The sequence below is a fragment of the Alligator sinensis genome, unplaced genomic scaffold (assembly GCF_000455745.1).
Source record: "Alligator sinensis unplaced genomic scaffold, ASM45574v1 scaffold463_1, whole genome shotgun sequence".
In the NCBI taxonomy this organism is placed as follows: Eukaryota; Metazoa; Chordata; order Crocodylia; family Alligatoridae; genus Alligator; species Alligator sinensis.
The window spans coordinates 361,899-377,187 of NW_005842584.1; the positions used below are offsets into that span (position 1 = coordinate 361,899).

General features: G+C 60.6%; 1 protein-coding gene and 1 long non-coding RNA gene across 2 annotated transcripts in view; one reads left to right on the forward strand and one right to left on the reverse strand.

Annotated features, from left to right (window-relative positions):
• Positions 1 to 6: 6 nt before the first annotated feature.
• CDC42SE1 (CDC42 small effector 1) overlaps positions 7 to 15,289 on the forward strand; it is a 24,713-nt gene continuing 9,430 nt past the window's right edge. The window contains exon 1 of the mRNA XM_006032711.2: positions 7 to 174. The gene's annotated coding sequence lies outside the window, so the exon portion shown is untranslated. The remainder of the gene's footprint in view (positions 175 to 15,289) is intronic.
• Positions 8,812 to 15,289, reverse strand: part of LOC112551744 — a 10,975-nt gene continuing 4,497 nt past the window's right edge. Inside the window, exon 3 of the long non-coding RNA XR_003096057.1 lies at positions 8,812 to 15,286. This is a non-coding gene — a long non-coding RNA (uncharacterized LOC112551744). The remainder of the gene's footprint in view (positions 15,287 to 15,289) is intronic.

Consider the following 15,289-nt stretch of genomic DNA (forward strand, 5'->3'; position numbering starts at 1 on the left):
TGCCCCTGCCCCAGCGCCGAGCCCGCAGCCGGGGACGGAGTTTCCCGGTCGGCAGCAGCGCGCAGCCACGCCTGGCCCGAGGCTGAAGTTCCCAGGGGAAGTTTCCTGGGGAGAAAGGGCTGGGGCAGCCTCGGGCCCGGGCACGGAGCCCCGCTCGGTCCGGCGGCGGAGAAGGTAGGAAGGGAGCGGGCCCCGGGGCAGGTTTCCCCGGCTCCGGCGTCTCCCTCGCGGCTCTTTCAGTTTCACTGTGAAACTGACCAGCTCCGTGAAACTGACCAGGGCTGCGTCTGGCCTCTTCACCTCCAGCCGGGCGTGGGAAAGGCAGGCTTTTCCAGAGACACCCATCGGACTTGGGCACCTTTGGGAGCTTGTTGGAGAGACCCAGGCTGGGTGCGATCCAGGGGACGCGGCTGGGGTGTGGGATTGGGTGGGGGGGGAGTGTCTTTCCCTGGAAAAGGTGGAGGGGCTTTTTTATGCCTCTGCTTTGAAGCAGGGAGGCGACCCTAGATCCAGGGAAACATTGAAACCCCGGGCTGAGAAGCCGGGGGTGGGGGTTGGTGGGAACAGGAAGTCTGGACTTTTTGCAGACATGTGCTGCAGTCCCGGGCTGGGAGGCTGTCGGACCAGCTCTCCCCGAGCGCCTTTCTTTGCCGTTTCGTGCCCTGACTTGCTCGCGCCGCCTCGGAGAGGGGGGTTGCAGGGCTGGGGCCAGGCCACTAAACCTGGTTGGAGGAAAGCGAGAGTCCTTTCCCCTTGCTGCAGGAAGGGTGACGCACCCAGGAGAGCCCAGGGTCACACCCTGCAGTCTGTGCTTGCAAAGTCTTCCTCGAGGTGAAGCGGAGCCCTTTGATCTAAGCTGCTCGGGGAGGGGGAGGCACATTTCCCTCCCTCTTTCTCTTTTTTCCCCCTCGCTGCCTTAACTGTGTATGCAGCGTGGTGGGAGGACAGACTGGGGTCTTGACTCTCTTTGGGGGTTAGAAATCAGGAGGGAGCTGAAGTCAGAAGTACCCCCGGGGCTGGCTGGGTTACAGCCTGGCCTCTACATGATCTTACAAGAGCTATTTAAAAAAAAAAGTGCTGAGGAATTAAAAAAAAGCTGAGGCGAGCACCTATAACAGCGCTAGCGGCTGGTACTCTCCCCCCACCCTCCCCTGGGAACGCTGATGATTCAGTGGTGGGTCACCCGCCCGGGAAACCAGAAACCCATTGACACGGCATTCGAGCCCGGCTTAAATATACACCATTGCTTCATGCAGCCCCCGCAGAGAGCAGTGTTTCCTGGGCCTGCTCAGAGTCCCACGCCCTGACGTGCTGCCTCCTGTCTGGGAGGATTTCTCAACGGCCAAAGCCAAAGCTGAGCACCAGGGGCTGGAAGGGAAGTCGTTCTCTGCTTGTGGACCCGGTGGGCTGGCCTGAGTCCTGCTCTGGCTAAGTCAGGAAGGAGGCCCATGGCTGGCGTGGGGTCGTCCTTACTGCCTTCCCGTGGCAGTGTCATCTGCAGATTAGCCCTGCAGGGAAGACCTAAATGCCATCCTATCCCTGCTCTCCCTCTGCCTCCAGAAGCTGGGTCAGATCCTGTTCTTCTTCCATGGGGCGAGGGGAGGAGGCTGGGCCTAGTGAGCGAATTTGGTCTGTGGCAGCGGCTGCCAGACCTGTCATTTGGAGGGGAGAAACTCCCTTAATTATAAGGCCATAGTGAGAAGGGGAGGGGGGGGGCGGGGAAGGGAGGGCGTTTCAAGGTGGCTCATGGGAGGAAGAGCTTTCTCAGCCTGGGGTCTGTTGGACACGAGCTTTTCCCCGTGATCGCCCTTGGTCAGATTGTTGCAATTGAGCAGTCGGAGCTGCCCCTGACTCTCAGACTCAGGGCGTGTGAGAGCTTCTCCCAAGGACATAACGGAGAATGGAGCCTGTGTTGCCAGGCTGGCGAGAGGCTGGAGGCTGGCTGCCCCATGCCCGCGGCATGGTCTGCACCTATTGTTTTGCACAATAGTGAGGGAGGATCTTGATGAGCGGCAAGCCTTGTACTGCCTGTGAGCCACTGGTCCCCCGTGGGCTGGCTCCCTCTCTCTTCTGTGCCTGCCCCGGGCTGGAGAGGGGGCTGACTTCTTGCAGTCTCTAGCCTACTGCTTTTGTTTTCGGCTGTGCCTGTGCATAGCTTGGTGAGGCCGGCTCCTGCGCGAGTGTAAATCCGCATCGCTCTGGCTGTGTGGGGAGCAGCGGAGAGGCCCTGAAGAGGTTACCCCCCCTGGGCAGAATTGTGGCCTTGATTCTTCCCCCGCGGTGCTCCGTGGACGCTAGTGGAGCAGTCCCCCAGCAAAGGAAGTGACTTGCGCGTCTCGAGAGCAGGACATCAGTTCTGCTGGACTTTGCAGGGAGCAGAGACAGCCTGGTTGCCCTGCCCCCTTTCTGCTCTGTGTGTCAGTGTTTTAAGCCTCCCTCAGAGGCACTGGGTGGGTGTTGGCTGCAGCCCAGGCTGGGGATGGGGACTGAGCTGTGCCAATGCTTCTGCTGGGACCAAAGCTGGAGGGTCCTGGCTAGAGGGTCTTGCCCCCCCTGACTCAGACCAATGCTGCCTTGGGGTCAGGAAGGAATTTTACCCCCTGGCCAGATTGGTACGTACTTGGGGAAGCAGCAGGTTGCCTTCCTCTCTAGCAGGACACAGGATCTCTGAAGCATATATTAACAACCCTTGCAGCAGTAGGACGTTGGCTGCCATGGCCCCCCGCTTTCCCTGGGGCAGGTTCGGATGTGATGTCTAGTGCTGGGACAGGGTTGACAGTAGTTTTGCTAAGAGTTTGGATGATGGATTTGTCTGGGATGGTTTGGACAGGGCCGGTCCTGCCTCAGGCAGCAGTTGCACTAGGTGTGCAGTCCCTTCCAGCACCACTGCTCTTGGATCCTATGATCCCCTCACCTCGAATCTGGGGTCACTGTTTCTGCATGCTACTGCCCCTGATGGTACCTATCCCTTTGTGGGGAAAAAGGGAACTTGTGGGTGGTGATCCCAGGTCCCGGCGTGTCCAGAAAGAGACTCCGATCTGCCAGGGTCAGTGGCTGGGGTGCTGCAACCGCCCGCTGATGAACCAGCCACCAGTGAAGGGCCAGGAGGTAATTGAGCGTCATGTTTCCCGCCCCCTGAGAAGCTGGTTGCATCTCTAGCAGCGTGGGAACAGGCTCCACTTCACACCTCCTTCCACACCAAGATCTCAAACGGTCTCCAGTGCATTTTGCCACTGGGCATCCAGCAGGCAGCCAGGGTGCCCGGTGAAATCCTTGGGGAGTCTCGCGGGTAGCTGAGGCTTGCCCAGAGCTGGGATTGGCTCTGCCTGGCAGGCCAGCACTGCAGAGAGTTAATCACACTTAGCTGAGCTTTGCAAATACCAGCGGTGGGGCAGCACAATGGGCTTTGGCAGGGCTGAGGAATGCGGTGTCTCTGGGATTTGCCTTTCAGTAGCGGAGGGCACAGGCTTTTTTTTTTTTCTTCTTGGCCTGTTGATCTCTTTTCATTCAGTGGCTTGTATCTGTCGCGGTGATTTATGGAAGGGGGCGGGAGGAACGGCAGCCGGAGAGAAAGCAACTCTTCACACCCCAGTTCTCCCTTCAGGCCGGATGGGAAGGGACAGAGAGCTGCAGGGCTGATTCCCTGTGAACAGTGGCTCCCAGACCGCGGTGTCGTGGTGCTAGGCGCTGTACGTAGGGCAGGGCGAAGGAAGGGGCCTTGCGGAAGCTAATTTCCCCTGTGCCTCTCCACAGCCAGACCTGGGGTGGCTGAAAAGTAACCACGTGGGTCTCTGATCCCTTCCTCCTAATGGGGGAATTGGGGATAACTCCAGTCACCCCCATGTGCAGCTGAGACAGCATTAGGATTGGGCCCGAAATAGCAGTTTTTGCAGGGGAAGTACAGAGCAGCAGAGGTGGCCCATGGTGGGCTCTGGCCCCAGGGCCCAACTCTGTGGGTGGAGCTGGGGGTCGTTCTCTTGAGGCCAAAGCAGAGCGAGTACCAGGGTCAGTGGGGTGGCACAAGGCTGCTTCACGTCAGCTGTGGGACTGGGCCAGCATGCCAGGAATCATGGGTTTGCTGGGAGTCACAGGTTCCAGGCAGTGCCCTTAGGGGGGTGGCGGGTGCAGGAGCAGCCCCTTCTGCTGCCTGTCCCCAGGACTCTCTGCCCAGTGCAAGGGGCCTCTTCACCCAACTACCAGCTGCTCCCTCCCTAACCCCCTGGCCTTTCCATCCAGCCAGTGTCCTGCTGCCAGGCCCAGCCTCCCTGCACCTCTCGGGCTTTGCCTTGCTGGCTCCTGCTGCTCCTGGGGATGCCTCTGGGAGGCACAACCAACCAGCACAACATCAAGGGCCAAACCCCGGTGGGTGGAAAAGGCGTGACGGCCCTGGCCTGCGGCTGCTGGGAATTAAAATCATTCCGCCCTCCAGGGCCTGTATCCCAACCCAGGCAGATCAGGGTTGAGACACTGGCGGGCACAAACGTGGCTGGACCCTGCTGAGGACCCAGCCTCCAGAGGATCTGTGACTCCCTGAGCTCCTGGGCCCCAGGTTCTCCCCCGCTGCAGGCCTTGGCTGCTTCCTGGGCAGGATGCGGTCAGCATCCTGGTTAGGGCTGTGTCGCCGCACGGATCTTGGTACAGGGCACAGCTGCACAGATGGGGCAGGGACACTGAAGCTGCCTCTGCTTGTGCCTGTTGGGTGTTTTTGTCTGCCCGGGCAGGGGCTCCTGGCACTAGAGCCCACCTGGCGCCAGAGGTGATGGGCACTGAGGCCAGGGCCTGGATGGCCTGAGCTTTGGGACTTAATTTGGTGCCCTGAGGTTGAGTCCAGAGGGCGGGAATCCCATTGCCGCTGGCCCCCCGTGGATCCAAACTGCAGTTGCTCTGGGCTGATGTGAACTGGGACACTTGCTCTGCTGTCTGGGACGTGCCCCAGTGAACCCCTCAGTAAAGGGGAATGGGGATTGTATTGAGCAAGGGCAGAGATTCCCCCAGAGACCACTGGCGGAGAGGGCAGGCCAGGCCGAAGTGCCCACACCCTGTCCCATGCTCCCCATTCTCCCACCCTGCCCCTGGGCTGCAGGAGCCTGCTAGCGGCAGCCTGGCTATGAGCCCCCTTTTGCCAGTGCCTCATGCACTCGAGGGCCCACACTCAGTGGGGATCTTGGCACCATTGTAGATGGGTGTTTTGGAGGGTGGATGGGGTGGGGGGAGTCATTGATTCCCTTCACTGTATCACTATATGGCACAGGGTGGCCATCAGTGGGCCAGACTCCCAATTGGCTGTGAGATTGGGGCCAGGCTGTTCTTCAGTGCCTCAGTTTCCCTGTCTAGAAAGCCCAGGTGCAACCCCTCCTGTCTTGAGAATGACCCAAGACACTGGGTTTCCCCGGCCCAACTCCAGACGTCAGCCATTGTGCTGGCAGCTGCGGCGTAAGCAGGGAGCTATATTTATACTGTCCGGGAAGGAGAAGGATGCGGGGGGGAATGAGCCGCAGCTATAAATACTCCAGAAAGTGTCCTGGGAATTGCTCGCAGCTCTGGGGAGATGGAGGAGGGCTCTGGAGCTCAGGCAGGGGGAAAAGGTGCATGTCGAGGTTGGGGGAGATTGAGACCAGATAGGAGTCAGGATCTGACAGCTGACCTCAGCCTGGCCCTGAGGATGCAGTCATGAGGCAGCATGCCTAGTGGTGAGAGCCCCAGACCTGGCTGGGCTCTGATCTGTTTTCTGAACCCATGCCTCAGTTTCCCTTTCCCCTGTCTGGACTGCCAGCTCCGTGGGGCAGGGACTCTCATGGCTTGTGCAGTTCCCAGTGCAAGGGGTTGACTGGTATTGGATGGAGCCGATGTCCTTGCTGCACGCTCTGTTTAGGAATAGGTTCAGGTCCTGTCTATGTGGAGAAGCTAGAGGTTTTGGGGAGATGGTAGCAGTGAGTCTGTCCCAAGCACAGCTCCGGGCCTCTGCTGCCAGCCCTGTGGTTCCCCACGCCAGACTGGAGTCCTCACATGCTCTCTGGCCAAACCAAGGGAAACTCAACCTGAAATGAGTTTGTTCCTAAATTTTGTTGGCCAATGGCAGGAGCCCAGCGTGGCTCTGGGGTTGAACAGACTGTTTTGTTTCACCTGGAAGGAAACCTTGCACTTGATTTTTTTTTTTTTTTTTTTTTTTTAAATGAAGCCTTGGCAGCGTGTGAAACCAAAGCCTTGTTTTGAAGCCAAGCCTTCTTGCTGCCTGGCATTGCCCACGCCCCAAATCCTTGGCCAGCTTCAACCCAGGCTTGTAAATCGGTGGCTTTCTGCAGTGCTGTGGTTTTCTGTTTGAATAAAGTAATCCCGGAAAGACGGAGAAATTTCTTCGCTCTGCTCCCTGTGGCAGCAGCTGGGAGCAGGTGAGTCATAGAAAATGAGGATTGGAAAGGACTTCAGGAGGTCACATCTAGTCCAACCCCTGCTGAAAGCAGGACTATGAATGGCGCTTGCCCCAGGCGGCTGTGGGGGCATGGTTGTGCTGGCGGTGGCAGGGAGCTCCCACAGTCGCCCGTGGCACTGTTGGTGGCAGGGGATGGGGCAGGTGAATGCCAGCCAGGGGTCGGTGACCACCTGCAGGTGGTGCCGGCGGCGGCCAGTGGGGATTGCTGACCGCTGGTGGTGTTGGCGGTGGGGTGACAAATGGTGACCGCCTGCAGGCGCTGCCGACAGTGTCGTCGGTGCATTTTTGCAGGCGGTGCATCGCCATGCTCAGGGGGTGCACGTTCACCTGCATGCACCCTCTATGCAGCGCCCCTGAGCAGGACCATCCCTCCAAAGAAGCTCCGCTTTTCCTCCGGGTGATCTTAGCAAGCTTGCCCTGAATCTCTTGGGAACAGGTACTAGATGCTGGAGGTTTGTGTCAAACAGAGTATGCCGTACGACATCCTGCTTCGTTGTGAAAGGCGAAGGAGCTGGGATAAGTCTGTGGAGGGGTGGGATGGGGGAAAGGCATATTCTGGCTCTCCATCGGGGATGTGTGGATCTGTGTGCTGTCCCCAGGGTGCAGGGCAGAGTAGATGGTGTCTGGTATTTCCCAGGTTTCTGGGCTTTGCTGGTTGCCAGCTGGGGCCAGGAAGGAATCTTTTCCCCTCCTGTTGCTACAGGTACTGGGGGTTTTTTCTTTGCCTTCCTCAGCAGCACTGTGTGTTGGCTGCAGCCCAGGCTGGGGATGGGGACTGGGCTGTGCCAATGCTCTTGCTGGGACCAAAGCTGGAGGGTCTTGCCCCTACGCTCACGGTCAGACTGATGCTGCATTGGGGTCAGGAAGGAATTTTCCTCCCTGGTCAGATTGGTACAGGTTGCGGGACGTTTCCACCTTCCTCTGCAGCAGGGGCACGGCCTCTGCCTGGGATCTCTGGAGTGTATTTTAACCGTTGGCAGTGGCAGGATGTTGGCAGGGCCCCAGCGCTGCCCATGGTACCTGGGGCAGGGGAGGGTGTTTGGTGGGGGTTTGGGGCAATGGGCCTGGCAGTCGTACGGTTTCAGGACTAGGTTGGACAATTGCTTGTCTGGCTCAGATGGGACTAGACCTGCCTGGAGCAGGGGGCTGGACTAAGGGTGACCCTGAGGGCCCTGCCAGTCTGACTGCTCCATGACTGTATGTACGTGGGATGCATGTGTAGCCCTCCCTGCCCTGTTTTATGTCTGGAGCCCGTGGAGCAGAGGGCAGGTCAAGTGGAAGTAGCTGGGCAGGCACCTCCTCTGCTTCAGCGCACGGTCGGAGGGCAGATGTGGGCTCAGAAGGAGGCTGCGAGTGCAACCATTGGACCAGGGACTCTGCCCTCCCCCCGGGCTGCGCTGGGGCTGGGGGTCGGGGTGCTGGCGCTGGGATGTCTCGAGGGCTTGTGTTTCTTCCCCTTTTTGGTTTGGACCTGGGAACTAGAGGGAGCTGCGAGCAGCTGAGAGCCCTGGATGCTGACGCACCACATGGCACAGGACACGGCTGGACTCCAGCCTTGGGGAAGTCCTCTGTCTCCTCTCCCAGCTGCACCCGTCTGGGGGCAGACTCCGGCCCTGCTGGGCCCCTTCCCCGGTGCCTATGAGCCCTTTCCCTATCAGAGCAAGTGTGTGAGAGCGCCAGGCTCCCCGCAGGGCAGGGGAAGGGTGGGAGGAGGGGGGCATGGGGGGCAGAGTGCGGGCACTTTGGTCCAGCCCTGCCTCTCCATGGGTGGTCAGTGGGGGAACCTCTGCCCTCACTCAGCACAATCCCCCATCCCTTTTCATCCCCTTTCCCGGTCTCTGGGGAAAGTCCCAGACAGTAGAGCAAGCGGCAGGACCAACCAGTCCTGATTCCCCCACCCAGCTTTGCTCCCTCAAGGCCCCAGCATGTGCTGGGGTCGGTCTCTCACTGAAGCACTTGGTCCGGGCAGGATGCAGCTGCTGATCCCAGATGTCCCGACATGGAGACAAACCCATAGTGGGCATGAGCCTGTCAGAGCCAGCGGGGAGCTGGGCCTGGGTGTGATGGGCGATGATGGGTGCCTGGGTTAAACCCAGGGTGGAATCAGAAATCTTAGAGCAGCGGGGCTGGAAGGGATCTCCTGAGGTCACATCCAGTCCAGCCGCTGCCTGAGGCAGGATCAGCCCTGTCCAGACCATCCAAGACAAATCCAGCATCTAAAGTCTTCATAAAACTACCATCAGCCCTGACACGACACGAGACATCACACCTGCCCCTGCCCTAGGGAAAGCAGGGGGACCGCAGCAGCCAACATCCTGCTGCATGTGAAAGGTTGTTAATAGATGCTCAAGAGCTCCCAGGCCGAGGCCATGCCCCTGCTGGAGAGGAAGGCAGACCCCCCCTTAGTCCATACTAATATGAGCAGGGGGGAAAATTTCTTCCTGACCCCAAAAACAACATGGGTCTGACCCTGAGCAGGGGGTCCAGGGGCTGGATGTTCCCGGCCAGCCTGTGCCACGCTTCCCTCGTGCCTCCCTGCTGAGCCCCCTACCCTGACGCCAGGGAGTGCATCGTGTTGGTTGTATGGGTCCAGGGGGTGCTCAGGGGAGGGGAAATGCCCTATTGCCCCTGTGGCCTGTGCCTGTGGGCTGGGGCTTCTTCAGATCTCATCTCTGCTTCCCGCTCCCCACAGGCCGGGGGGGCCGGCGGGGCAGGCCTGTTCCTGCTGTGGGACACGGCCCTGCTCCCAGCAGGGATTAGCCACGCGGGGCAGGTCGGGGCAGGCAGGAGCTTTCGTTGGGCCTGGAGCCGAGGCAGCCGGCACTGGGCAGGTTGGAGCTACGGTGCAGGGGGAGTTCACTGCACGTTGCTGGGGTGTGGAGGAGCCCGCGGGGCCGAGCAGGGCTGCGTGTTGCAACTGAGCCCAGCTTCCCCACAGGTGATCTCCCTCCCTGTTGTACACGCGTGTGCCACCTCTTGCATGTGCTGCCTTGGTGTTCACATGGCACATCTCATGGGGATCACACTGGGGCTGTGATGCCAGGGTGATGGGCACAGTCAGCTCCTCTGTTGTTGGTGCCTGGTTTACTCAGCGGCTCCCTGTAGCTGCACGTTCTCCTGTCCTGGCCTGCCCGTGTCTCACTACAGTGCTCATGGCGCGGCCAGCCCTATCCTGGTTTAGAGGCTTGAGAGGAAGGGGGTAAGAGCTTGGGTGCATGTAGAGTGACTCTCCCAGGGAGGTACTGGGGTGCCTGGAGTCTGGGGTCCCCTCTCTGGCTGCCCAGGAGCTGGTTCGAAGCTCTAGACAGACCCGCAGGCTCCCTGCTCCATGCCAGGTGCCAGTGCGCCCAGCAGCAGTGGCAGTACCAGGCTGGGCTTAACACCATCCAGTGGCCACAGAACAGCCGTGGCCTTTGGCGTTACCGGGGCCCCAAGAGCTGATAAGCCCCCCGGCTTGGTGGTGCACGGGCCTTGTAAACAGCCTCCTGCCTAGTGCTGATAGGGATGTGGTGGGGCCGGCAAGCCCTGTGGGCTTGTGCTCAGGGCTGATAACTTTTCCCTCTGAACACTGCGTGTGTTCCTCGGCGGGGCTGGGGAGGGAATTGCCTGCGGAGGGGCCCAGACGCCCGTGCCAGCTCCTCTCCTGGGCACATGCATGTGCCTGCGCCCCACACACATTCCTTTGCAAGTGTGCATGTGCAGGCCCAGGCGTGCGTCACAGCATTAGCCCCTTGCCCAGGATGGTCCTCTGAGGAGGCAGGGGGATGCCCCCCATCCTGGCAGCATCACTGTGGTGGGGGGTTGTGGGGGGGTGGGGGGCAATGCTGGATGCTGGCTAACGAGGTTGCAGGGGCAAGGCCTCCCTACCCAGGCCTCCTGCCCCACGTTGCACTGTCTTGCTCCAGTGGGCTGCCCTGGTGCCTTGAGGTCAGGCAGGAGCATGGCAGGGCAAGACCTGCCTGGTCTAGCAGCTTGTGGCATGGGTTTGCTCTTCGGAGCAGACACATGGCATCTCCCCTGGCATCTTGGTCCCATCTGTAGTGGCTGCTGGTAGCCAGGCTGGGCTGGGTGTAGGAGGAGGGTTTAAGGGGGTTTAGGTTGTAGCCATGTTGGTCTAAGGATATAGGCAGACAAGGTTCCTTGGGTGAATTTGATATCTTTTATTAGACCAACCCAAATGGTTGGAGAATAGTTATTAAGCAAGCTTTCGGGTTCAAAAACCCTTCGTCAGGCTAAGGAAGCTGCAGCAGTTGGTGTGTGCTCGATGGAATGAAAATGGAGGAGGGTTTGAGACTTTTAATGTGCTTCCCTTTGACCGGGGCAGCCCGGAGCACTGTCTACAGGACTGTTCACACCCAAAGCTGCAGGAGGACTCATGCCAGGGACTGGAGGAGCCAGGGTGCCTGGGCTCTGCCCCCAGCCCTGCCGTAGACTCTCCACATGGCCTTGGGCATGTCCCTTCCCTGTCGCTTCTCTGTGTCCCCACTGGCATGGCTCTGGTCTCTTGGGCGCGTCCGCGCTCTGTGTGGCCAGCCTTCTCCTGGTCTCTGAGCCCCTGGCCTGGGGCAGGTGGCTGCCATGAGTAGTTAATTATTGCCTTTCCCAGGAGCTACAAATGAGGCTGTGGAGGTGGGGGCGGGCTTCCATCTCTGCCAAGTTAGGGCACCTCCCTTGGTGCCAGAAACTGTGGATGAGGGTGAGGGGGGGTGGGCAGCAGCCTGTAGGCTTAGTTCTCATTCCACTGCTAATTGTGACCATGGCCCCTGTCTCAGTTTCCCTGGAGGGTCCGTGAACGGACACATGTGACCGTCGCCTGTTCCTGCTGCCCCCTCAGCCGAGAATCCTGAGCCTTGCCATGCATCCTGGCAGCTCCCTCCAGCTCCGCACGCTGTGCTGTGGAGGCACCCCCAGGCTCCTGAGGCCCCAGGGACAGGGCGCGGAAGCTGGATGGGGGAGCTCAGAGATCCCGGCAGTAGTTGAGGGGAGTGGCACTCAGTCTGGTGGGCCACAAATGAGCCCTTTATGGGCTGTATATGGCCCAAAGTCTGGCCCGTGCACAGCCCTGGTGTAGACAGCCCTGTTCTGCGTAGGCAGGGAGAATCGGCCTGGGGACAATCCCCTGCCCCTGCCCTGGACGGCCTCTAGCCCAGCAGCTCTTCCCCAGGCCCACTCTGGCTCTGCTCGTCTGCCTCTGGCTTCTTGGGTCTTTTTCTGCTCGTCTTTCTGGACACAAATGTTCAATGTGTTGGAGTCGTGCACCTCCCAGCCCTGCGCTTTGCTGGGGTCATGCGTGTGCTTTGGGGTGGGGGGGCATGTGATGGCTGTATGTCCATAGGGGAGCTTCAAGGAAGGGCTGCAGCAGCATGCGGTCCCCATGGGAATGATTCCCCCAGCATGGGGAGAGATTGGAGGTTTCCTGTGAGCAGCTCTCCCTGCCGCCAGTTTGGAAAGGGGGGTGGCAGTGGGGCTGGGATAGAGGGGGTGTTATTTAGTGGGGCTGGGGCCTTGGGGGCAGGTCATGCTGGCTGTCATGCTGGGCACTCAGGCGCTTTCTTTTCTTGGGAGAAGAGAAGACTGGAGGATGGGCCCATCTGGGGGGAGCCTGGCCTGGCTGGTTGCAGCCCACAGCTCAGCAGAGGGGCCTGGGCTGAGCCTGGCTCCCACGGAGCCCGAGGGGCTGCAGGGCTGGGCTTCTTGGAGCCAGGAAGCGGTGGCCCAGCCGGGCTGGCCCCGCCGACATCCCCCATGCAGCCGCGGTGCTGGCCTGTGCAGCACAGGAAGCTGCCTTTCCTGTTTTCCAGTGCAGCAGAAAAGCATCCCCTCCCCCCCACCTCTGAGCAAGTGGGGACATCACAAGCCTGAGACCAGGCAAGAGCCCAAGTAGACTTTGCCTTGAGACCATTTGGCAGATGGGGAAACTGAGGCACGGAGTGGGGATGTGAATTGCTGGTCGGGGGCTCAGCAGGGAGTCGAACCCAGGTGTCCTGCATCCCGGCCTGGGGGGGCTAGACCACGGGGAGTCAGCAGTTTTCCATGTGGGGAGGGAAGTGTGTCGTCCCCCCTACTGCTAGGCAAAGGTCAGGAGGAGAGTGAGGCCAGGCAACAGATGGGAAAACTGAGGCACTGTCCCCAGGGCCAGGTCTATTCACTGGGTCTGGATCCTGGGCAGCTGGGCAGTGACCACTAGGCCTGCTAGTTGCATACCTGATGTGCAGCCCTTCCCAGCAGGATCACATGCCCCCTGCTTGCCCTTACTGCAAGCCGGGGACCCAGGAGATCGGGCAGCCAGGCGCTGACCCTGCCTGCTACACTCGTGACCCGCCTGGGCCTCACTATGGGGTGACCCCATGCCCCGCCCCACCGCCCTGTGGCTTTGACCACATCTTGCTCACGGGAGACTTCTCTCCCCCTCTGCAGCCCCCTGAGCAGACCCACGGCTGAGCAGGGACCCCCAGACTCTGGGTTCTCTGCAGAGACAGGCCTGCTGTGCCAGGAGCGCCTGCTGCTACCAGACCCCCGGTCCCCACAGCCGCCACCACAAGGGGGAAGCCAGACGGGTTCCTGGTGTGGACAGGAAGACCTGGGGAATAGGCGTGAGGTTTGGGGACAGGTCTAGAGAAGTAAAACCAAGGCTACCTTCCGCCTTGGAGCAGCTTCCCGGTTTCTCTGCTCCCAGCAGGGGTGACCCCTTGCAGCCTCTGAGCTTTGCACAGGGTCCTGCCCCAGGCTGAGGGTCTGTGGGTGTCTCCCCACCTTTGCCAGGGAGCCGGCCCGGCTCATCGGATCCCCCTGGGGATGGATTGGAGATCTGGGCCTAGTGCTGGAGCTGTCCACAAGCCTGCTGGCCCTTGTGGATGGGTCTCCCCGGCTCGCCCCAGCGCAGGCAATGCGCTGTGCACCAGGGTTCATGGCCGCCTCCGGGGGACACCAATGGCCATGGCTGATCACCTGATGGGATCAGCTCAGCTTGGGGGGACCTGGAGATGTGGAAGGGACTTGCAGACAGGTAGTCTCTGAGCTGGTCTTCGGGGGTGCTGGGCATGTCACTGGAACTTGTGGGGCCAGCATCTATGGTCCCAGCCTGTCTGGCCTGTCCCCGGCAGGGCTTGGGGGTGCTGGACAGAGCGGGTCCGGCTGGTGGCTGCAAAGAACAGCGTGGTCCACTGCACCCTGCAGCACCCCTCCATGGTGGCTGCACCGGGTTTGGGGGGCAGCAACGGACCTGATGTGGCTGTGGCTTCGGGGCCTGATCCTTACTGCATCAAGCTCCTGCCAGCGCCTGGGGAGGGCTCTGCTAGGTTATGGTCTGGGCTCACCCTGCCTCTCGCCTTTCCTATAGCTATAGGGTCATCAAACCCTGGCCCTATCTGGGTGTTTCCCCAGGGCAGGGACTGTCCTCGGTTGCATGGGTTTGCGCAGTGCCTGGCGCTGGTCTCATTGGAGCCGAGTTCATGTCCCTGTGGGTCCGGGCGGGTGGGGGTCTCCTGGAGGGAGGTGGCTGATGTGGGGTGGGGGCTGCTGAGGCTGGAAGCTGGATCCCCTGTGGCTGCCAGGCTGCTAATGGGGCAACTTGGGGACCAAGCACCCACAAGGGTCCTGAGACAAGAGGATGTAACGGGGTGAGGCGGCTGCTGATCTGTGCCTTCCCCACCCATGAACAAACCTCCCCAGCAGCTGCTTGTGAGAAGAGAAACAACAAGGCAGCCAGGCTGCTCAGCGGGGTGCGAGCGGCTTCCTGTTGTCTGCCTGGAGGGGGCTGCGGAGGCCTTATCTACCAGCCCGTTGCCGTGCGGTCTGGGGGGAACTGGGGCTTGCAACATGGGTGCCTGTGAACGCAACTCTCTCTGCAGCTGCGACCTTGCACAACAAGCCTGTGTCCTGTACCGAGAGGTACCAGTGCCCGTCGACTGCTCCTGCCCCTGCAGCCGGCTTGGGACTGACGCTGGAAATTCAGGCCTGTCTGTGCTGGATTTTCCCCCCTGCCTCCACCTGCATGCCCCCCCAGGGCTGTTTCCCAGCTGGTTGCAGCCTTGCCTGATGCTATCTGGGAGATCACGGTGCCAGGTGGGGATTTCCAGGGAACCAGAGAGGCGCTCTGGCTTTTCAAGCCCTTGAAATGCCCTGGAATGAGGGAGGAGACAGTGTTAAAGGTGCCAGGCCCTGTCATGGGACCTGGGACCGCCTGGCAGCAGGGCAGGATGCGGCCTGGGAGCAGGGCACCAGCCCTTCCTGCCCTGTGCTGTGGCTCCAAGCTGAGACCCTCCTGCTTAGCCCAGCTGTCCCCCTAGCCCTGTTCGCATCCATAGGGTAGGGGGGCAGTGCATCCCAGAATGCACTACTCTCCCAGGCGCTGTCCCAGTCTGATCAAGGAGCTGGGAGCACACGTTGGCTCCTGGGGGGCACTGGGGTAGCAGGGGTGGGAGACAGCGAGGGTTTTTTTCAGCCGAAATATCCATTTTTGGGGGGAAAAGAGTCCAAAATGTTGTGCAGAAGGGAGTTTTTGCTGCCTTCTGCCAGTGGTTCCTGTGTGGAGGGGTGTCTCAAGCTCCTAAGAGCAAGGCAGATCAAGAGCTATATGTGCCTTGCCCTGTTGGCCACAGAAATGCAGCCACCTCTGGTGTGGAACTCAGCCCCTCGCACAGCCCCCAGCAATCTGGAGAGGCCTGGCTTGATCTTTCCAGGTGGATACAAGAGGGGCTGGGGCTGGCTGGGCTGCTACGGTGCCTAACGGGGGCAGAGTCACGGGCTGTGGGGCTCAGCCGGTGGTTAGTTCAGGTTTGTCTTTCCACGGCGGGTCCCGCCCAGGCGCGTGCTGTGTGGCGGTGATTGGCAGGCCTGGCTGATGGCATCTCTTTCCTG